General features: G+C 34.5%; 1 protein-coding gene and 1 long non-coding RNA gene across 4 annotated transcripts in view; both read right to left on the minus strand.

Moving 5' to 3' along the window:
• Window positions 1–24,962, minus strand: part of LOC105222180 (putative nuclease HARBI1) — an 83,821-nt gene that overhangs the window by 12,144 nt on the left and 46,715 nt on the right. The window lies entirely within an intron of this gene.
• Window positions 11,272–14,412, minus strand: LOC125778184 (uncharacterized). The gene is made up of 3 exons (XR_007422550.1): window positions 14,389–14,412; window positions 12,935–13,432; window positions 11,272–11,433 (listed from the first exon to the last, which is right to left on the minus strand). It is a non-coding gene; the product is annotated as an uncharacterized LOC125778184 (long non-coding RNA).

The raw sequence follows: 24,962 nt of genomic DNA on the forward strand, positions 1-24,962 counted from the left end.
ATTAAATTCACATATTTAAGTTAATTAACCTTCTTCATCTCACTGAAGTGGACATAAAGCCATAACGGCAGTGAATTTGCAAGAATTCCACAACCTTATTTTTAAGTATAAAGTCGATTTTCTTGTATAAACACATTTATCAATCGATAATGAGTTGCTTCAAATCATTAAATTCACATATTTAAGTTAATTAACCTTCTTCATCGCACTGAAGTGGACATAAATCCATAACGGCAGTGAATTTGCAAGAATTCCACAACCTTATTTTTAAGTATAAAGTCGATTTTCTTGTATATACACATTTATCAGTCGATAATAAGTTGCTTCAAATCATTAAATTCACATATTTAAGTTAATTAACCTTCTTCATCTCACTGAAGTGGACATAAATCCATAACGGCAGTGAATTTGCAAGAATTCCACAACCTTATGTTTAAGTATAAAGTCGATTTTCTTGTATAAACACATTTATCAATCGATAATGAGTTGCTTCAAATCATTAAATTCACATATTTAAGTTAATTAACCTTCTTCATCTCACTGAAGTGGACATAAATCCATAACGGCAGTTAATTTGCAAGAATTCCACAACCTAATATTTAAGTATAAAGTCGATTTTCTTGTATATACACATTTATCAGTCGATAATAAGTTGCTTCAAATCATTAAATTCACATATTTAAGTTAATTAACCTTCTTCATCGCACTGAAGTGGACATAAATCCATAACGGCAGTTAATTTGCAAGAATTCCACAACCTTATATTTAAGTATAAAGTCGATTTTCTTGTATAAACACATTTATCAATCGATAATAAGTTGCTTCAAATCATTAAATTCACATATTTAAGTTAATTAACCTTCTTCATCTCACTGAAGTGGACATAAATCCATAACGGCAGTGAATTTGCAAGAATTCCACAACCTTATGTTTAAGTATAAAGTCGATTTTCTTGTATATACACATTTATCAATCGATAATGAGTTGCTTCAAATCATTAAATTCACATATTTAAGTTAATTAACCTTCTTCATCTCACTGAAGTGGACATAAATCCATAACGGCAGTTAATTTGCAAGAATTCCACAACCTTATGTTTAAGTATAAAGTCGATTTTCTTGTATATACACATTTATCAATCGATAATGAGTTGCTTCAAATCATTAAATTCACATATTTAAGTTAATTAACCTTCTTCATCTCACTGAAGTGGACATAAATCCATAACGGCAGTGAATTTGCAAGAATTCCACAACCTTATATTTAAGTATAAAGTCGATTTTCTTGTATAAACACATTTATCAGTCGATAATGAGTTGCTTCAAATCATTAAATTCACATATTTAAGTTAATTAACCTTCTTCATCTCACTGAAGTGGACATAAATCCATAACGGCAGTGAATTTGCAAGAAATCCATAACCTTATGTTTAAGTATAAAGTCGATTTTCTTGTATATACACATTTATCAGTCGATAATAAGTTGCTTCAAATCATTAAATTCACATATTTAAGTTAATTAACCTTCTTCATCTCACTGAAGTGGACATAAATCCATAACGGCAGTGAATTTGCAAGAATTCCACAACCTAATATTTAAGTATAAAGTCGATTTTCTTGTATATACACATTTATCAATCGATAATGAGTTGCTTCAAATCATTAAATTCACATATTTAAGTTAATTAACCTTCTTCATCTCACTGAAGTGGACATAAAGCCATAACGGCAGTTAATTTGCAAGAATTCCACAACCTTATGTTTAAGTATAAAGTCGATTTTCTTGTATATACACATTTATCAATCGATAATGAGTTGCTTCAAATCATTAAATTCACATATTTAAGTTAATTAACCTTCTTCATCTCACTGAAGTGGACATAAATCCATAACGGCAGTTAATTTGCAAGAATTCCACAACCTAATATTTAAGTATAAAGTCGATTTTCTTGTATAAACACATTTATCAATCGATAATGAGTTGCTTCAAATCATTAAATTCACATATTTAAGTTAATTAACCTTCTTCATCTCACTGAAGTGGACATAAATCCATAACGGCAGTGAATTTGCAAGAATTCCACAACCTTATGTTTAAGTATAAAGTCGATTTTCTTGTATATACACATTTATCAGTCGATAATAAGTTGCTTCAAATCATTAAATTCACATATTTAAGTTAATTAACCTTCTTCATCTCACTGAAGTGGACATAAATCCATAACGGCAGTTAATTTGCAAGAATTCCACAACCTTATATTTAAGTATAAAGTCGATTTTCTTGTATATACACATTTATCAATCGATAATGAGTTGCTTCAAATCATTAAATTCACATATTTAAGTTAATTAACCTTCTTCATCTCACTGAAGTGGACATAAATCCATAACGGCAGTTAATTTGCAAGAATTCCACAACCTAATATTTAAGTATAAAGTCGATTTTCTTGTATATACACATTTATCAATCGATAATGAGTTGCTTCAAATCATTAAATTCACATATTTAAGTTAATTAACCTTCTTCATCTCACTGAAGTGGACATAAAGCCATAACGGCAGTGAATTTGCAAGAATTCCACAACCTAATATTTAAGTATAAAGTCGATTTTCTTGTATATACACATTTATCAATCGATAATGAGTTGCTTCAAATCATTAAATTCACATATTTAAGTTAATTAACCTTCTTCATCTCACTGAAGTGGACATAAAGCCATAACGGCAGTGAATTTGCAAGAATTCCACAACCTTATGTTTAAGTATAAAGTCGATTTTCTTGTATAAACACATTTATCAATCGATAATGAGTTGCTTCAAATCATTAAATTCACATATTTAAGTTAATTAACCTTCTTCATCTCACTGAAGTGGACATAAATCCATAACGGCAGTTAATTTGCAAGAATTCCACAACCTAATATTTAAGTATAAAGTCGATTTTCTTGTATAAACACATTTATCAATCGATAAAAAGTTGCTTCAAATCATTAAATTCACATATTTAAGTTAATTAACCTTCTTCATCGCACTGAAGTGGACATAAATCCATAACGGCAGTGAATTTGCAAGAATTCCACAACCTTATGTTTAAGTATAAAGTCGATTTTCTTGTATATACACATTTATCAATCGATAATGAGTTGCTTCAAATCATTATATTCACATATTTAAGTTAATTAACCTTCTTCATCGCACTGAAGTGGACATAAAGCCATAACGGCAGTGCATTTGGAAGAATTCCGTTATCTTATATTTAAGCATAAAGACGATTTTCTTGTATAAATTATTCAAATGTATTATTCAATTTGAAGTTATTTTATTTGCCGTCATCACGGCTTAGTTGTCAAGTATAAAGTGCCCATTAAATTATTCCTAACTTAGCTCAAGCCACCAACCCGCATCGCGTTGTAGCTCCTCTGCTGACGTTTTGCTGACCTTGCGCCTCGTGCATGGTGTTTGTTTACTTAGATGTCTGGCCAATGTTCTCACGCAAAATGTGCTGACTTAGCGACATGTGCAGAGTGGTAGGCTCTTATTACGACGGGAATTAGGGTGTGTCGTTTCTTCGCGATAACTCCTCCCCTTCTAAATGGGGAACGTCCTCGGTCCTCAAAGAAGCGGTTTTAATTGCAGTTTCAACGGACCTGGCTATGATAATCTCTCTCTTGGTCCTCCTTATCCTGAGAAGGACGTAAACAGTGAATGCCATGATTAATAAGACACCAATGGCTGAGAAACCTGTAACGTGGCCATAATGGATTGATCGCTGCAGGTGATTGATCCTTTGAACATTCTCTAGATTCACATGGTGAAGGTAAGAAGCGCTTAATATTTCTGTGTGCTGCGTCAAGTTGATTGTAGAAGCCCATGGAGTTTCAGGTTTTAGAGGCAATGTAGAATTTTCGTTATAAAAAGTCGTACCATTAATCTTTACGTTGTTTTTGAAGACCACGAGGTATGTTCCGTTGACCGTAATAGGGACCTCATTATTTTCCTCGATGACAGCCAATTGGTCATTGATGACAACAAGGCCGTCACTTATCGGTGAAATTGGTGTGAGGTTGTTAAATGTTGTACTGCAATTAGCGGTGTTGCGAGTCAGTAGTTGCAGAGCGCATGATGTAGTCGGAGATGGTAAGCAAAACGTTGGTGTTGTGTCGCTGCAGTTCTTTACGGCTACGGTATGGTTATAACACTTGGCTAAGATGGATTCTTCTAGGTGCAGGATTTGGTGGCCATGAGCTACCGGTAAAATAGTAATTTTCTTACATCTAAACATAGGAATCGGATATCTTATTAAAAAGTAAATTATGTTATTATACTGTAATATCTTAATTCTAGCTACTGCCATAACATCGGCCACGGTAAGGTCAGTGAAGTGCTCGTCTCCTGTTATGAAATTTATTTCGTTACTGTCTAAGAGAATGGGACTTAAGACCCCAATTTTGGCGAAAGTGACAGCTGTTATAATGTTATTTAATTCTGTAATAATTGCTCTGTTTCTAGCCAGTAGTATGTCATAAAGGTGACCGGTGTTTATTTCTCTTTCTTTTGTTAATTTCAGGATTTTATTTACTGTAATGGTAAGGTTATTGATTTCTTTCTGTACTTGAGTGTTTATGGTAAACTGTCTGTCCTGCGAGTTAATTAGCTGTTCTTCTGTGCTCATTAATCTATTGAAGTCGTCATGGTCAGGAGTTCCAGCAATGTATTTCAGGACTGTCCCTAGGGCATTCAGGCTTCTCGCCTGTCTGTGGTGAGCGTTTATCATTTGTATCAGTCGACTTATCTGGTTTATGTCCGCGTCTAGTAACTTCCTCATATGTGACTGAGGAAAGTGGTCTGTGGCATTAATTGTCTCGTCTCTCAGTAATTCGTAAAGTGTCAAGTTGGTAACATGCTTGATGTGTCCTGAATTTTCCCAAATTACAAGGTCCTCACCGACCACCGGAATGTACCTTGCATTGGTATAGTCGATTAACCTTCCTGTCGTTACCGATATTGATATGGCCAAAATTATGAAAATCCTAAAAACATATATGAAATTTTTTGTTAATTGTTTATCATTAGAAACGCCTAGGTTCTAGATTAAGTTTAACGAAGGTTGTCCTTATGGACCCTTCTCCCTTTTATTAAAACTGTTGTACCCATGTCTTTTTCCACCTCTTCCTCAGTATAAAGAGGCGTAAGCTTATTGCCTAGTCTCCTGTTATTTTTAACAAGTACTTTTTCTCCAACAGGGAACTCCCTATCCTGCCTGTTCTTATTATGAGTTGTTAGTTCTCTTTCCTGTGCGTTTCTTAAGCGGCATGGTATTTGGTTGTCATCTTTAATTGAACGAAATACGGTAAGGGGCTTCATCCCCGTTACTGTGTGAATGGACCTGTTATACTCAATCGTAGCTAAAAGGACAATTTCCTCAACATCATCAAGATTTTTGTCAAGTTTAAGGCATCGTGCTATTTCCATTAGTGTGCTATGAAATCGCTCCACCTGACCATTTGATGTACTATGTAGTGGTGGAGCATTCGCAATGTCGATATTGAAGTGATTCTTTAATGTAGCTTTGATGCTGTGTGAATTCAGCGACTTCTCATTGTCGCAATAAACTATTCGAGTACCGAAAAACATGTTGAGTAACTGAAGGAGCTGTGGTTTGACATCTACTATCGTTCTTGATTTCAACGACTGTACTATCGCAAATTTTGAAAACTTGTCGATGCACGTCAAGAAGAACTTGGACCCGGTAGAAAATATGTCAATGTGAAGAATTTCTCCACAATATGTTGGTATGGGCGTTTGAGCAATAAGCTGCTTCTTTGGGTGCCGATCATACTTCGCCCGCGAGCAAGTTCGACAATTTCCCACAAATTGTTTAACTTTTTTCTCCATTTTTGGAAAGAAGTAATCCTCTAGAATTTGTTTTGTGTTCTCCTGCGCTGCTCGATGCGCTCTGTTATGTTCTGCAGCGATAATTTCCTGCTGCTCATTCGGATTCGAAATGTCGTTAACGAATTTCTCCGTATGTCTGAATTTAACTGTTGGAAACATTTCGACCAGTTCGTGCTGAAACTGTGCAAGTGCATGCAGATCGCAGTGTATTGCGTTTACTGCTGTTGTGTTTACGGCCTCCTGTAAAAGTTCTAATAAATCCTTTTTTTCTCGGTAAGAAATGATATGCCTTGTCTTTTTTCCAAAAATTATAAAAGTTTTTCTTTGAGGTTCTGTACCTACCTCCACAATAATCTGGTTGCGGAAGCAATTTACCGGTTTTTCCGATCTTTCAATTGTATGGGTTGATGATTCCTCGCTATGAATTGTCTCGATGCTCGTGTTATCTAAAGCATTTATATGTTGCCTAGATAGAGCGTCTGCCACCACATTTTCCTTTCCTGGTTTGTAGATTAGCTTTGCGTTGCATTCGTCTATGAAGGCTTTCCATCTTTTAATTTTCGAATTAGGATTCCTATCCGAAACCGCAAAGGTCAGCGGCTGGTGGTCAGTATAAACATTAAGTTTTGTTACGCCGTACAGGTAGTTTCTAAGAGCTTTCAATGCCCATACAATAGCTAACAATTCCCTTTCATTGGTAGCGTAATGCTCCTCGCTCCCGGACAGAGTGCGAGAAATCATGGTAATCGGTTTGCCCTCCTGAGAGAGGACGGCGCCTATAGCATGAGCCGACGCGTCAGTAGTTAGGTCGAATTGTTTGTTAAAATCTGGATACGTCAGGGTTACATCCTCTGACGCTAAAATTTCTTTAATTGTTTCGAAGGTCTTTTTCTGTTCGTCCGTCAAATCAATTCTGATTTTTTTTGATTGGGACGCAGTAACTCGACCGTATTCGCCTCTCATGATGCTCGACAATGGTTTTGATATTCTAGCGAAATCCCTTATAAAACATCTATAATAACCCGCTAGACCTAGGAATGATCTGAGTCCCCTTAGAGTGGTGGGCTCAGGGAAACTTCGTATTGTGTCGACTTTGTCTGGACACGTTTTTATTCCTCCTTGTGAAACTAAGAACCCCAGGTATTCGACCTCAGTCCTAAAAAATTTGGATTTTTCAACTGACACTCTCATGTTGGCCCTAAATAATTCATTTAAAATTGATTCTATATCTTTCAGATGCTGCTGTTTGTTTTCCGAAAAAATAATAACATCGTCTACATAGACAAAACAGCTTTTCCCAATATGCTCTCTTAATACGTCGTCTATGGCGCGTTGAAAGATGCTCGGCGCGTTTTTTAATCCAAAAGGTAACCGGCAAAATTCATACTTGCCATTCTTGACAGAGAAAGCTGTTTTTTCCCTATCACGCTCCAATAGTTTAATCTGATGGAAACCAGATTTTAAGTCCAAAGTGGTGAAGTATTTACTACCACCCAAATTGGAAAGAATTCCTGTTATGTCGGGAATTGGGTATTTATCACCGATAGTTTTTTCATTGAGTTTCCGAAAATCTATAACTAATCTCTGCTTCGCCTGTCCGTTTTCGTCTACCCCCTTTTTCTTTACCACCCATATAGGGTTGTTAAAGGGTGATCTTGATGGCCGGATAACTCCATTTGCTAACAAATCCTTGATTTCTTTGTCCACGAAATCCGCTACACTCAGTGGGTACGGGTATAATCTTGAGTAAACTGGTGTTTCGTCCTCCGTGCGAATTGTTGCTATCACCTTTGTATTGTACGGTAGTGCCTCATTGGGGTCAGCAAAAACCCTATTCATCCTTTTGATCATTCTAGAAAAATCTTCCCTAACGTCTGTTGGTACTAGATTTGTTTGAAGCCTAAGATGGCTTACGTCATGACTGGAAATGAAGAAGATTTCCTCCTCACCAAAATCATGATTTATTGTATTCGATTTAAGGTCAATGTTCGCATGGACCCTGTTTAGTATGTCGAGCCCAATCACGCCATCAAATGATGTTAAGTCCGGTAAGATGAAAAATTCTGCCACTACGCCAAATATTTTCATGTAGCATTTTTCCATGATAGAAGTAACCCCGTGAATAGATTTTACAGAGAATGTGTCCCTGAAATGTTGTGTCCTTAAAGCCGGTGTTGGTTTCATATAACTCCTCGACGCACCAGTATCGATAAGGAGTTTCACTTCTTTCCCTCCTAGGAACTTTGAAATCCAGGGTAGGAGGGACCTTCCCCTAAAAAATTAAGTTGATCTAAACTTACGTCATCCGCCGCTTGTTCGGCTTCTGCACCGTACAATGATTCACTCTGTAGCTCAACTTCCTCCTCCAGATGATTAACACGTTGGATCTTTGGTCCTGTGTAACGTCCAGAATTTGCTGGACGTTTTTGTTGATAGCCCTGTTGCATTCTATTACTGTTTCCTTGATAGGCACCTCGGTCTCTGTCAAACGATTGGTGTTTAAATTTCGATAAGGATGGATCAACGTCCATTGGTTCCGCTCTGACTAGTCTGTCGTTGTCACGTCCGTTATTTACCCTTTGATTTTCCGTAAAATGAGGTGCATGTCCGGGTTTGTACTGCCTATTACTATAGTAGTGTGGGCTCTTATGAGCTGAGGGTGGATCATAAGTGTTTGTCCTATGGTTGTTCTGGCTTGAAATTATATTATTATTTTTTTTAATGTGGTTGCCCTCGACGTTCCTGGCAGCAAAATTGGCCGCGAACGCATACCGCTCATGGTTTGAGTCTACCTCCTGTGCTAAAGCAAGAGCAGACGGAAGGTCAGACGGCCGTGAGGCGAAAAGAATGTCGCATAAGGGCTTCCTTAAGCCGGAAATGAAAACTCTTAGGGCATCTGCCCTATATTTCTCGTTTATAATTTCTGCCACGCTACTCTCGTAAGACATTATAGTCTTATTAGCTAGTAACGTTAGCTTCTTTTCTACCTCATCGTAGAATTCCAGACAGGACCTAGAACCCTGTCTTAAGGTAGATAATTCCTGCTCTATAAGATATACGGGACGTTTGTCCGCGTACGTAAAGTCTAAACGTGCTATAATGGCATTAAAGTTCAGCACAGTACTAAACGATGAGAGGACCGCATCGGCAGCCCCTCTTATTTTGTTCCTCAAAATGGTAACTGCTTGGTAGTGTCGTTCACTGCCATCGTACCTTTTGAACAGTTCATAAGCGTTATGCGCCGCCTCGCGCCATGACACATATGTGCCTATGTGACCATGAAATTCTGGAAGTGATTTGATAGCATCAAGCGTTATGTCACATGTCACTAGTGGATTTACAGATACCTTTAGATATTTTTCTACCTTTGGCCTGCTGCCTGTCACCTGGTTTTGGATTGCTCCTAACTTCCTATCGAACTCCAACCTTTGTGCTGCCAAAGCACTTCTAACTTCCGCCTTAATTAACTCGGTTATTTGTTCCGTGTTCATATTTGCTTTCTGACTTCCTAACTTTAAATTTCTAAAAAGGTCTTCCAGACCTTCACTCATTAATTTTTGTTCTGTCACTTTCCTTTATTTTATTCACAATTATTGCTATATTTATTCCAGGAAACGAGCATCTCACTTACCCTTCCATTGGATTTGAATAGATTAAAATTAGGTTCAGGTTCTTCCGGTTAATTGATCGGGCCAAAGGTTGTCTCTTCTTTAAGTCCACGCTGAGTCCAAGTAGTTGATTGTTGTCGATTTTAAGTGAGCCAACTGTCGTAGTTACACGAGTCGAGTTAAGAACTTTATATTTTTCTATTAAACTTTTCACTCGCGAGCCCCACGTTGGGCGCCAATTATTCAAATGTATTATTCAATTTGAAGTTATTTTATTTGCCGTCATCACGGCTTAGTTGTCAAGTATAAAGTGCCCATTAAATTATTCCTAACTTAGCTCAAGCCACCAACCCGCATCGCGTTGTAGCTCCTCTGCTGACGTTTTGCTGACCTTGCGCCTCGTGCATGGTGTTTGTTTACTTAGATGTCTGGCCAATGTTCTCACGCAAAATGTGCTGACTTAGCGACATGTGCAGAGTGGTAGGCTCTTATTACGACGGGAATTAGGGTGTGTCGTTTCTTCGCGATAACTTATATACAACATTTATCAATCGATAATGAGATGCTTCAAATCATTAAATTCACATATTTAAGTTAATTAACCTTCTTCATCGCACTGAAGTGGACATAAAGCCATAACGGCAGTTAATTTGGAAGAATTCCATTATCTTATATTTAAGTATAAAGTCGATTTTCTTGTATATACACATTTATCAATCGATAATGAGTTGCTTCAAATCATTAAATTCACATATTTAAGTTAATTAACCTTCTTCATCGCACTGAAGTGGACATAAATCCATAACGGCAGTTAATTTGCAAGAATTCCACAACCTTATGTTTAAGTACAACGACGATTTTCTTGTATAAACACATTTATCAATCGATAATAAGTTGCTTCAAATCATTAAATTCACATATTTAAGTTAATTAACCTTCTTCATCTTACTCGAGTGGACATAAATCCATAACGGCAGTGCATTTGGAAGAATTCCGTTATATTGTTTTTAAGTATAAAGTCGATTTTCTTGTATATACACATTTATCAATCGATAATGAGTTGCTTCAAATCATAAAATTCACATATTTAAGTTAATTAACCTTCTTCATCGCACTGAAGTGGACATAAATCCATAACGGCAGTGAATTTGCAAGAATTCCACAACCTAATATTTAAGTATAAAGTCGATTTTCTTGTATATACACATTTATCAATCGATAATGAGTTGCTTCAAATCATTAAATTCACATATTTAAGTTAATTAACCTTCTTCATCTCACTGAAGTGGACATAAATCCATAACGGCAGTGAATTTGCAAGAATTCCACAACCTTATGTTTAAGTATAAAGTCGATTTTCTTGTATATACACATTTATCAATCGATAATGAGTTGCTTCAAATCATTAAATTCACATATTTAAGTTAATTAACCTTCTTCATCTCACTGAAGTGGACATAAAGCCATAACGGCAGTGAATTTGCAAGAATTCCACAACCTTATGTTTAAGTATAAAGTCGATTTTCTTGTATAAACACATTTATCAATCGATAATGAGTTGCTTCAAATCATTAAATTCACATATTTAAGTTAAATAACCTTCTTCATCTTACTCGAGTGGACATAAATCCATAACGGCAGTGAATTTGCAAGAATTCCACAACCTTATATTTAAGTATAAAGTCGATTTTCTTGTATATGCACATTTATCAATCGATAATGAGTTGCTTCAAATCATTAAATTCACATAGTTAAGTTAATTAACCTTCTTCATCTCACTGAAGTGGACATAAAGCCATAACGGCAGTGAATTTGCAAGAATTCCACAACCTTATGTTTAAGTATAAAGTCGATTTTCTTGTATAAACACATTTATCAATCGATAATGAGATGCTTCAAATCATTAAATTCACATATTTAAGTTAATTAACCTTCTTCATCTCACTGAAGTGGACATAAAGCCATAACGGCAGTTAATTTGCAAGAATTCCACAACCTAATGTTTAAGTATAAAGACGATTTTCTTGTATAAACACATTTATCAATCGATAATGAGTTGCTTCAAATCATTAAATTCACATATTTAAGTTAATTAACCTTCTTCATCTTACTGAAGTGGACATAAAGCCATAACGGCAGTGAATTTGCAAGAATTCCACAACCTTATGTTTAAGTATAAAGTCGATTTTCTTGTATATACACATTTATCAATCGATAATGAGTTGCTTCAAATCATTAAATTCACATATTTAAGTTAATTAACCTTCTTCATCTCACTGGAGTGGACATAAAGCCATAACGGCAGTTAATTTGCAAGAATTCCACAACCTAATATTTAAGTATAAAGACGATTTTCTTGTATAAACACATTTATCAATCGATAATGAGTTGCTTCAAATCATTAAATTCACATATTTAAGTTAATTAACCTTCTTCATCTCACTGAAGTGGACATAAAGCCATAACGGCAGTGAATTTGCAAGAATTCCACAACCTTATGTTTAAGTATAAAGTCGATTTTCTTGTATAAACACATTTATCAATCGATAATGAGTTGCTTCAAATCATTAAATTCACATATTTAAGTTAATTAACCTTCTTCATCTCACTGAAGTGGACATAAAGCCATAACGGCAGTGAATTTGCAAGAATTCCACAACCTTATGTTTAAGTATAAAGTCGATTTTCTTGTATATAAACATTTATCAATCGATAATGAGATGCTTCAAATCATTAAATTCACATATTTAAGTTAATAAACCTTCTTCATCTCACTGAAGTGGACATAAAGCCATAACGGCAGTTAATTTGCAAGAATTCCACAACCTAATATTTAAGTATAAAGTCGATTTTCTGGTATATACACATTTATCAATCGATAATAAAATGCTTCAAATCATTAAATTCACATATTTAAGTTAATAAACCTTCTCTATCTCACTGAAGTGGACATAAATCCATACCGGCAGTGCATTTGGAAGAATTCCGTTATCTTATATTTAAGTATAAAGTCGATTTTCTTGTATATACACATTTATCAATCGATAATGAGTTGCTTCAAATCATTAAATTCACATATTTAAGTTAATTAACCTTCTTCATCTCACTGAAGTGGACATAAAGCCATAACGGCAGTGAATTTGCAAGAATTCCACAACCTAATATTTAAGTATAAAGTCGATTTTCTTGTATATACACATTTATCAATCGATAATGAGTTGCTTCAAATCATTAAATTCACATATTTAAGTTAATTAACCTTCTTCATCTCACTTAAGTGGACATAAATCCAAAACGGCAGTGAATTTGCAAGAATTCCACAAAATAATATTTAAGTATAAAGTATAAAGTCGATTTTCTTGTATATACACATTTATCAATCGATAATGAGTTGCTTCAAATCATTAAATTCACATATTTAAGTTAATTAACCTTCTTCATCTTACTCGAGTGGACATAAATCCATAACGGCAGTGAATTTGCAAGAATTCCACAACCTAATATTTAAGTATAAAGTCGATTTTCTTGTATATACACATTTATCAATCGATAATGAGTTGCTTCAAATCATTAAATTCACATATTTAAGTTAATTAACCTTCTTCATCTCACTGAAGTGGACATAAATCCATAACGGCAGTGAATTTGCAAGAATTCCACAACCTAATATTTAAGTATAAAGTCGATTTTCTTGTATATACACATTTATCAATCGATAATGAGTTGCTTCAAATCATTAAATTCACATATTTAAGTTAATTAACCTTCTTCATCTCACTGAAGTGGACATAAATCCATAACGGCAGTGAATTTGGAAGAATTCCGTTATCTTATATTTAAGCATAAAGACGATTTTCTTGTATATACACATTTATCAATCGATAATGAGATGCTTCAAATCATTAAATTCACATATTTAAGTTAATTAACCTTCTTCATCTCACTGAAGTGGACATAAATCCATAACGGCAGTGAATTTGCAATAATTCCACAAACTTATGTTTAAGTACAACGACGATTTTCTTGTATAAACACATTTATCAGTCGATAATAAGTTGCTTCAAATCATTAAATTCACATATTTAAGTTAATTAACCTTCTTCATCTCACTGAAGTGGACATAAAGCCATAACGGCAGTGAATTTGCAATAATTCCACAACCTAATATTTAAGTATAAAGTCGATTTTCTTGTATATACACATTTATCAATCGATAATGAGTTGCTTCAAATCATTATATTCACATATTTAAGTTAATTAACCTTCTTCTTCTTACTCGAGTGGAACTAAATCCATAACGGAAGTGAATTTGCAAGAATTCCATAACCTAATATTTAAGTATAAAGTCGATTTTCTTGTATAAACACATTTATCAATCCATAATAAGATGCTTCAAATCATAAAATTCACATATTTAATAACATAATTAACCTTCTTCATCTCACTGAAGTGGACATAAATCCATAACGGCAGTGATTTTCTTGTATATACACATTTATCAATCGATAATGAGTTGCTTCAAATCATTAAATTCACATATTTAAGTTAATTAACCTTCTTCATCTCACTTAAGTGGACATAAATCCATAACGGCAGTGAATTTGCAAGAATTCCACAACCTAATATTTAAGTATAAAGTCGATTTTCTTGTATATACACATTTATCAATCGATAATGAGTTGCTTCAAATCATTAAATTCACATATTTAAGTTAATTAACCTTCTTCATCTCACTTAAGTGGACATAAATCCATAACGGCAGTGAATTTGCAGTAATTCCACTACCTAATATTTAAGTATAAAGTCGATTTTCTTGTATATACACATTTATCAATCGATAATGAGTTTCTTCAAATCATTAAATTCACATATTTAAGTTAATTAACCTTCTTCATCTTACTCGAGTGGACATAAGTCCATAACGGAAGTTAATTTGCAAGAATTCCACAACCTAATATTTAAGTATAAAGTCGATTTTCTTGTATAAACACATTTATCAATCCATAATAAGATGCTTCAAATCATAAAATTCACATATTTAATAACATAATTAACCTTCTTCATCTCACTGAAGTGGACATAAATCCATAACGGCAGTGATTTTCTTGTATATACACATTTATCAATCGATAATGAGTTGCTTCAAATCAAAAAATTCACATATTTAAGTTAATTAACCTTCTTCATCTCACTTAAGTGGACATAAATCCATAACGGCAGTGAATTTGCAGTAATTCCACTACCTAATATTTAAGTATAAAGTCGATTTTCTTGTATATACAACATTTATCAATCGATAATGAGATGCTTCAAATCATAAAATTCACATATTTAAGTTAAATAACCTTCTTCATCTCACTTAAGTGGACATAAAGCCATAACGGCAGTGAATTTGCAATAATTCCACACCCTAATATTTAAGTATATATTCGATTTTCTTGTATATACACATTTATCAATCGATAATGAGTTGCTTCAAATCATTATATTCATATAATCTTCATCTTACTCGAGTGGACATAAATCCATAACGGCAGTTAATTTGGAAGAATTCCGTTATCTTATATTTAAGCACAAAGCCGATTTTCTTGTATATACAACATTTATCAATCGATAATAGCGTGTACAAGGTTGAAACAAAAATGTAATTTTTTTTTAAAACTACTTTTCATTGTGAACACTATTGCCACGCTCCTGGTGGTGATAGAGAAGTGGTTGAGGGCTTTTCTGAAAGCTTATTAAACTATCTAACTGGTGCAATGTTGCAGGTTGAAACAAAAACTTGGTGCAATGTATTGGATCCACATACGTCAGCCAATTGAGGCGCTAGAGCGTTTACAAAGTTGAAACAAAACTGTGATGTTTTTTAAAACTACTCTTTATTATGAACACTATTTCCACGCCCCTGGTGGTGATAGAGAAGAGGTTGAGGGCTTTTCTGAAAGCTCATTAAACTATCTAACTGGTGCAATGTATTGGGTCCACATACGTCAGCCAGTTGAGGCGCTAGAGCGTTTACAATGTTGAAACAAAAATGTGATTTTTTTTAAAACTACTTTTTATTATGTACACTATTGCCACGCCCCTATTGGTAATAGAGAAGAGGTTGAGGGTTACTGAAAGATCATTGAACTATCTAACTGGTGCAATGTATTGGGTCCACCTACGTCGGCCAATTTAGGCGCTAGAGCGTTTACAAGGTTGAAACCAAAATGTGTTTTTTTAAACTACTTTTTATTATGAACACTATTGCCACGCCCCTGGTGGTGATAGAGAAGAGGTTGAGGGCTTTTCTAAAAGCTCATAAAACTTTCTAGCTGGTGCAATGTATTGGGTCCACCTGCGTCAGCCAATTGAGGCGCTAGAGCGTTTACAAGGTTGAAACAAAAATGTGATTTTTTTTAAAACTACTTTTTATTATGAACACTATTGCCACGCCCCTATTGGTGATAGAGAAGAGGTTGAGGGTTACTGAAAGATCATTGAACTATCTAACTGGTGCAATGTATTGGGCCCACCTACGTCGGCCAATTTATGCGCTAGAGCGTTTACAAGGTTGAAACCAAAATGTGTTTTTTTTCACCACTTCCCACTCGACGTCATTCGAGAGCTATATACTCGTATATGTAGAATATTTGTACAAAATTTCAAAACGATCGATGCAGTAGTTTTTTCTGTAGGCTGGTCACCGACTTTAAAAATGACACATTTGGGAAAATCGATTTAAAGTTTTGTACACTCAGCGCAGGTAGCTGGAAGGAGCGCAAACCCAAGTTAGAGGTACCGTTATTCAACTTGCTGTAACTTCGTTAGTTTTTCTCCGAATGACCTAAGACTTTAACACAATATTCTTGAGATGTTGATGGTTCAGAAAAAAAAAATATTTAAAAAAAAATGAAAAAAAGTTGTCAAACCTTACCATGATTACTATCCGCACTTTTTGTGTATAAAATTTGTTTATTTGAAGTATTACAAATAATAACAATTATTATTACCACCTAGCTGGAAAAAAATAAATTTGTATCTATTTCATATTAGAATTGTCGCCTATGACGGCCACCTGCAGGCTGTCTCTGGGCACGCTGCTGAAGTCCCTTATCAACTATTCAGCTTTGTTGCCTGCCTTGGTTTTTTAAGCAGAGTTCCTTCACTTCACCGTCAAAGCTTTAGTCGTCTAGGTCTTAGATGTTGTTGTTTTTTTTTCTTGAATCTTTATTTGTGTTCATTCTGTTCCCACGAGTCAACCGGAAGGGATTGGCTTTAAATGCAAAGTCGGTATGTTGGTATGGGTGTCCTCACAACTTCACAAACAGGAATGGGTGTAAAACCAAGAGGTTCATTCATCCATATCCTAAACTGTGGAAATATGAGATATCTCTCTTAGTTCATAGTAGGAATATGCGTTCTCAGTTAGGTTGCGCCCAATACTATCTTTAGGCTTTTTCGCCACGGTAAGACGACCAGCGGTGGAGATGAATAAAATAACTCAAATTAAAATATGGTTGAAGTTTAAAGTAAGTTTTTAAAAGCGAAACTACTTCATAACATATATACTTACAATAAAGAACCCAAAAAGGTTTATAGCCTTTTAAATTTAATATTTTAAATTACTTCTAGGATAAATTAACACAAAAAAATTTGGAAAACTTCAGCAACCAATCAGTTTGAATCTTTTCTGTATGAACTTTCAGTGAAAAATATATTTATTTTCAAAAATTAAGAGTGCAGTGAAATGTATTTTTACGACACATTTTAAGTCGTTTCATTTAACCTTTTTCATTATAAACGCATAAATTAAGCTTATTTTAAAATTTCCAAAAGTGTTTACGTGTAATCTAGCAAATGGGACTATTTTTATACTCTTGCAACATATTAATACAGAGTAGAATAGTTTTGTTCACCTAAAAGTTCTATGTATCACCTTAAACGAATGGAGATAGATAAAGAGTTATATATAATACATATACGAGGTGTGTTCAAAAAGTATCGCGAATTTTGTGTTTTTTCAAAAATTATTTATTTATTCATGAATATCTATTTTGTCCCCTTCAAAGTAATCACCATGAGATATTATACACTTGTGCCAACGGTTTTTCCAATCTTCGAAGCACTTCAAAACATCATTTTTTTATCTTCTTCAGCTGCTCCTTCGATTCCGTCTTTACCTCGTCAAGAGAAGCGCAACGTAGTCCTTTCATGGGCCTCTTCAGTTTAGGGAACAAGAAAAAGTCACAGGGGGCCAGATCTGGGGAATACGGTGGCTGCGGCAAAATTAGTGGGTTGTTTTTGGCCATAAAGTTGCGCACAAGCAACGATGTGTGAGCAGGGGCGTTATCGTGGTGCAATGACAGGTAAAAATCGAAAACGATCCAAAACACGTGCAAGCAAAGCAGCTGTCAACAATTAAGTGAACATTCAAAATGGCCGAGCTTGTCGGCATAAGTGAGAGACATGAGTACCAACATAACGCCACAAAAAATTCGAAATTCGAATATACGTAACCCGCGAAAATTCAAAATTCGCGATACTTTTTGAACACACCTCGTGTACTAATATTATAAAGAGGAAAGATTTGTACCTATTTTTGTATGTTTGTAATGAATAGGCTGAAAAAGTAGTGGGCCAATTTAAAAAATTCTTTCACCAATAGAATGCTACATTCTTCCAATTTGACATAGGCTACATTTCATTTTGAAAAAAATTAGGGATCCTTGGTGAAATCTGAACAATGTAACCGAAGAAGTAGAAAAATGAGTCTTAAAATGTCTTTCGTCGATTGCGATAGAAAAAAACTCCGCGGTAGCATATGTCCAACTATTGTAGTTATGTAACTACAACAACTTTTTTCTATATCTATACTAGTATTATAAAGAGGAAAAATGTGTACCTATTTTAGGGATCCTTGGTAAAATCTGAACAATGTAACCGAAGGAGTAGAAAAATGAGTCTTAAAATGTCTTTCGTCGAATGCGCTGCCGAAACTATTAGCGATAGAACAATATAATGTACAACAATATTGAAGAACAACATAATGTCTACAAAAAACTCCACGGTAGCATATGTCTAACTATTGTAGTTATGTCACTACAACAACTTTTTTCATTTTAAACATTAATGAAAATGCTAACCAAATTCAAACCATGCTATTTATGTGTTTATATTAATCCTTATCCAAATAAATTAATTTATGGTCAAGACCATTTAACTACCTATAAAATACAAAGTTTTTAAATTGGACTTTCCATTCAAAAGATATTACGAATTAAAAAATTCAAAAAGTAAACAAAACCGCCATAGCGCCGTGGCCGTTGTTTGCGATGCATTCAGAAAACCGCACCGGGCCAGAGAATGTAAATTATAGAGAAGGTGCAAATTGAATTCTGTATGATGTTCGATTTGGCGGCTAACAGAGCCGATAGAATCAAAGTAAGGAATTCGATGTTGTCGCAGCTATTTAGCAGAATTGAGCACGTGCAGTGGCAAAAATATATGTAAAACGACTGAATTCATTATTTACTGCAACAAGAATTGCTAAGAAGCTTGAGCTAATTGAAATAATGTTTTTTGATGTTATTCGTTCTAGTTTATTTACATTATTTAAATGTAGTGTAAATGTAAAATGTAGCGTAAATAGTTAGCACCCCTATTCTGTGCTTTTGACAAATTAATAAAATATTGATAATTAACTCAAATATTTATCAAGCGAGATATATTTTGGTATTTTGTGGCAATTTTGTTAAAAATAAAAGCTTCAATTCGTAAAGCTTTCCCCACACGTATGGTGAACAAAATAATGTAAATAGAAAACAGCTGATTTCTATTCAAATCAAAATTCTATTCGTTAAAATGGACTGTTCTGCAACGTAAGTTTTCAAATTTTAATTATTAAGAAAATTTATAATTTTACTTTTATTTGGTAGTAAACCCAAACACGATAGAGCTACGCACGAGCAACTGGAGGCATATGTTTCGTTTTGCCAAGCACACCCAGAAATGGGTACGGGGAAAAATTGCCCAAAAACGCCTCAACAGATGAAGGAGTTGTGGCAGCAGCTGGCAGATGAGCTTAATTCGTGCAGAGGACCAACACGAAGTGCTGCAAAATGGAAAGAAGTAACATTTTAGTTTATGTTTCGTTTATTTATTATATTGTGTTAATTTGTAGACGTTAGGCGTTTGGAAAAGCCAACTGCGCACTCGTGCAAGGCGGTTGAAAATGAACCAAAGGCTCACAGGTGGAGGTCCAAGTTCCAAACCGATGACGAACTTTGAGGAAATGGCGTTGTCTACATTCGGTTCGGCTGCTGTAGATGGGGTACAAAATGTGCAAAGCCTAGGTTTAAAGCCAATTGAGCAAAGTGATGAATGCGCAATTTCTTCACCCATGGGTGTCCTCTACAGATATGCAGTCAGGTAGATGCAACCCCAAATCCCGAACACCATCCAGCAAGTCCATCGACACCACCTACGCATCTTAGCTTGGAAAACCAGGTAAGTTTTCATTATGATATAATTACAAAATATATACCTTTTTTTGCAATTTCTTATTACGTTTTTTTCTTTTAAGGATGCATCAACTTCGGTGCTATCACGAAAGGCACGAAATAAGCTTATCAGCACTTTGATAGCATATATATCAAAAAGGAATGCTGCTGAGGAGGAGAGGCGACGGGAGCATCGTGAAATGATGCAGGCCATTCAAGGCCTAACTAGTTCTATAACAGAACTAATAAAATCGTTTTCTAAAAATGTAAAATAATATATATAATAATATAATAATATATAAGTTTAATTAAAATTGAAATAATGTATGTGTAATATTTTTATTTAATTAATATTTATTGAATTTAATAAGTTTGGTTTTTTATTTTTTAATAGAATAAAAAAAATGCAATGCAAATTTCAATTTGTTTTCTTTTAACAAAAAGGATAAATAAATAAACAAATAATGGAAGTAAGTAGTGTATTTCGAAAGTCGAATTGTGAGAACATTTATATATGTACATAAGTATATGGATTGGCTTCTGTATATATATAACTAAAGAGTTGATATATATCTTGATCTTGTTCTTTCACCTTCGCGCATGTACTGTGAAGAGTTATAATCATTAATTGGAGAATCAAAGTCTTCTGCAACCCCGCCATCTATTTCGTTGAACGTAATGCCTGCTTTCGTCATTATATTATGCAATATAACGCAAGTACTAACAAACAAAGCGGAAGTTTCGTGTGAATAATGTAGAACTCGGTGCTTCAACAAACATCTGAAGCGAGATTTTAAAACACCAAATGCTCTCTCTATGCAGTTTCTTGCAGAACCATGTAATTTGTTGTATTTTTGCTCTTTATGGGTATTAGGTGTTCCCACCGGTGTTAAAAGCCACGGTTCTAGAGGATAACCTTGATCGCCAAGAAGCCAAGATTCTCTCCGTTGTTGCTCAGACGTATTAGTATGCTGACGAATGAGATGTTCTCGTAGGTCAGAAGTTGCCCAAATTCCAGAGTCATGTGTTGCACCCGGAAATTTAGCATTTACAAATGTGAAACATAATCGGTGATCGCAAACCTGAAAAACAATGCATTGAAAAATTGCATTGGCATATATGTATGTGCATGCAAAAACAAAACTTACTGCTTCAACATTGATACTGTAGAATCCTTTTATATTTAAATATAAATTAAGAGGACGTTCAACATTATTTGATGGTGGAGCAATGATAGCAATATGCGTGCAGTCAATTGCTCCTATGGTGCTTTTAATTCCAAATTTTCTAAAAAATCTGGAATATATTTCAAATAAATTAGCATATTATTATTTGTATTACAATAATACTCGCCCCGTTTTTATAAAAGATTCTTCCTTTATTGAACTGGGAAACTTTATTTCTCCTCCCTTCACCTTCACAATAAGTTTTGCTACAGCTCGCACACTTCTCGAAAGGGATGACTGACTCATAGGCAAGTTGACGTTGTTACCTACACATTTCTGATATGATCCGTGTCCAAAGAAGTTCAAAGCTGCTAGAACCCTTACAGTTAAAGGTAGTGACGTTTTCTGATTATCATGTGGGGCCAGTTCATCAATTAGGCGGCGGCAAATTTCACGAGTTAATCGAAAATTTTGCACAAAGGTATTCTCGCTCAAAGAAAATGGATTGCTATCGTCGCGTAAACTTTTTAAATGCCGTGCGCGATTCCTATTCTCACAATTTTCATCTTCGTTTAACAATAATAACAAAAGTAAAATATCTTCCATTTTCACAACAAGATGCACAATCTGATATTTAATTCGTAACGAGCACTGCTGTCAAGAGCATTTGACATCTTAACAACTTATAAAGAAAAGAGCTTTTTATTTCAGACACAGAATACCAACTGCTTGATAAATTTAAAAATTTGACAAATTAGAAATATGTTGAATTTGTCAAGTGCACAGAATAGGGGTGTAAGTCTAATTTAATTTCATTTTCTGTTAGGTTATTCTGAAGTATTGCGGGTAAGATTTGGTAGGAAATTGTTTGCCAGTTTGTGTAACTAACGTTATTCAAAGTTATAATTTCGTTAAAGAAGTTTATGAGAAACATACCATTTAGTTTAAAAGATGTATTATTATAAGTAATATTTCCAATAAAATTTGAAAGAAATGTTGTTCCTTCACCAATTAATTCAATTATAGCTTGGTTTACATATTGGTAATCGCAAAGCGCTTTTTCTCCGCTAAGAATCTGTGAAATGCAATGTGTAGTTTTTTAAGTTGGTTTCTCTTGTATACAGTAGTATCATCTACTTCAATGCAATTTCCAAGTATGTCATATTTGTCGTTTTGGGATATGAAAAGATTGGTGAATTCTAAGTATACTTGCTTAAGGTGTTTTACAGTCGAACGTATGATAATATTATTGTAAAGGGTATCTTCGGTTTTTGGAAGTGAAATTACATATAAAAGAAGTGAGTCTTTATTTTCTTTTTTGTGTTCTTGTTATATTATTTTAAATTTGACATCTTCGTCTGCGATATCGGTAACTACTTTCTGTGTTATCCTGATACGAAATTGTGAGAAATTTTCTTGATATATTTGCTGTAGTAATGAAATGTATTTCTCTTGAATTTTAATTCCATTGATTATATTTGGGTTTAAAACGCTTTTCAAGATTTTACTTAGGTTTTCTTTATCGTTCACATTTAATGAGGTGTCTGTGGAAGTTTGGATGAGGTTCTTCGTGTATAATTTCCTCTTTCCTTCTGTAAATATAACTTGATTTTTAAAAACGTTAATTGGAGCTTCACAGTGAAGGATGAGCTTTAAGCTAACCTCTTCTGCGCTATATTGTGAATTTTCATCTGTGGATGTTAGCGTATTAACTTCTATTGGCAGCCGTGATAACGCATCGTCGACTACGTTTATCCTGGTTTGTAAATTAGTTTATAATTATATTCTTCTATCCTTACTTTCCACTTTTTAACTTGGCATTGTTATTACTGTTGCTTAATGCAAACGTCAGTGGCTGGAGATCAGTAAGATTTTTTATTTCTTTAGCTCCATACAGGTAAGTCCTTAATTTGTCGAGGTACCATACTATGGCGAAAATTTTTTCTCTATTGTCGAGTAATTCTCTTCGGTTTTATTGAGTAATCTAGAGATGTAAGTTATGGGTCTATCTTGACCGATTATCCCTTGTGAAAGGACTGCTCTGATTGCAGTATTGGAAGCATCTGTCGTCAGAATAAAGGGTTTGTTGAAGTCTGGGAATACCAGAATTTCAGAAGATGTAAGCAAATATTTTATGTCATTAAATGATTTCAAGCCTTCCTCTGTTAGTGAAATTTGTATCCGTTTGGATTGGCTTGCTTTTATTTGAGCATTTTCACCTCTAGTTAAATTGGTAAGTGGCTTGACAATTTTTGCAAAGTCTTTTATAAATCTCCTATAATACGATGCTAAGCCCAGGAAACCTTTTAATTCCTTAAGGTTAGCAGGTGCGGGAACTTTTTAATAGCCAGGATCTGGCAAAATACCTTTGCCGGTAACGATATGACCTAGAAAATTTACTTCTGTTCTAAAAAATTTGGAATTTTCCAGATTGACTTTAAAATTTGATTTGTACAAATGCGTTTGTATAGTTATTGCGTTTAGTCGTTTAAAATCAACAACTACTCAATACTTTTATTCTCCTGATGGACCTGGTTTTTTTGGAACAATCCACAATGGGGAGTTATACGGAATCTTTGAAGGCTTTATTACACCATTGCTTAGAAGTTCTTTTACTTTATTTTCTGCTTCGCCCCGTAGGTTGGTTGGGTAAGAATATGATTTTGTATATATCGGTTCTTCACTTGTTGTTCTAATTTCTGCTAATACAGTTATCTCGATTGTCCCACTGTCGGAGACTGGCCCGAAAAGTTCCGAATAATTATTTATCATTTCCTTAACTTCATGTTCATAGAGGTTTTCTTGAATATTATCTATTTGTTTAGAGATATTTTGTTGTAGTGGCAGTACCACATCCTTTATTGTGTCATTTTTTCGATTTATGATTGCTCCCAATTCTTTGAGGGTATGCCAATGACGACATCAAAGAATTTTAAATTGGGTAATGTAAAGAAATCAAAATTATTTGCAATACCTATACTTTCGAAGAATGGTCCACGTAGTTTATGGGTTGTATTTACTTGACCTGTGGCTGAGTGAACCTTAAAAGGACATTCAAGTTTCTTTGAATTTTTTGAAAGTTTTTCCGAGACAAAGTTTTTATTAGCTCCCGTATCTACAAGGAACTTCGCGATATCCCCGTTCTTTAAAGTTAGTTCTAAATAGGGTAGGGTAGAGTGGCGTCTGTCATAAAATTCCTCGTCCTCTGTTTGGACATTAAATAATTTTTGGGATTCGATTCATATAGTTTATTCTTCGTGAGTGTATTGAAGGGTCCACGTCCATAGAGATTGGTGGTTTAGGATGGGTTGGTCTGGGTAGTGGCGGTGATTGATTTTGCATGTTTTTAAAATTTTTTTCGGCAGGGTTTAATACCCTTGGTACCAATATTGGTTTTGGATTCATTTGAAGTTTTTGCATTTGATTAGAGCTACCTACATTTTTTGTATATATTGAATAGTTTCTTAAGTTAATGTTTTGAATTTCAAGGCAGGAAACGTATGCTTCGGGTAGGCTGCTGGGGCGTTGAATGACTCGAATTCTAGACAATTCGCCGTTTATGCCTCTGATAAATATATCAAGGGTTCGATTTCTATAGGTTTCCAGTATAACATTATTTGTTTCTCTTGAATAATCATGACTCTTTATTTTGTTTATTATCAGCGATAGTTGGTGATTGACTCTTGTGTAGAATTGCCCTACGCTGAAGTGTTTTTGGGATAAGGTTCCTAGTTCGTGTTCTAGAGTCCTAAGGTCGCGTTTGTTTGCATAGTGTAGTGGCAAACAATTTTTAATTGTTCCCCAATCATC

The sequence above is a fragment of the Bactrocera dorsalis genome, chromosome 4, assembly GCF_023373825.1.
Source record: "Bactrocera dorsalis isolate Fly_Bdor chromosome 4, ASM2337382v1, whole genome shotgun sequence".
NCBI classification, from domain to species: domain Eukaryota; kingdom Metazoa; phylum Arthropoda; class Insecta; order Diptera; family Tephritidae; genus Bactrocera; species Bactrocera dorsalis.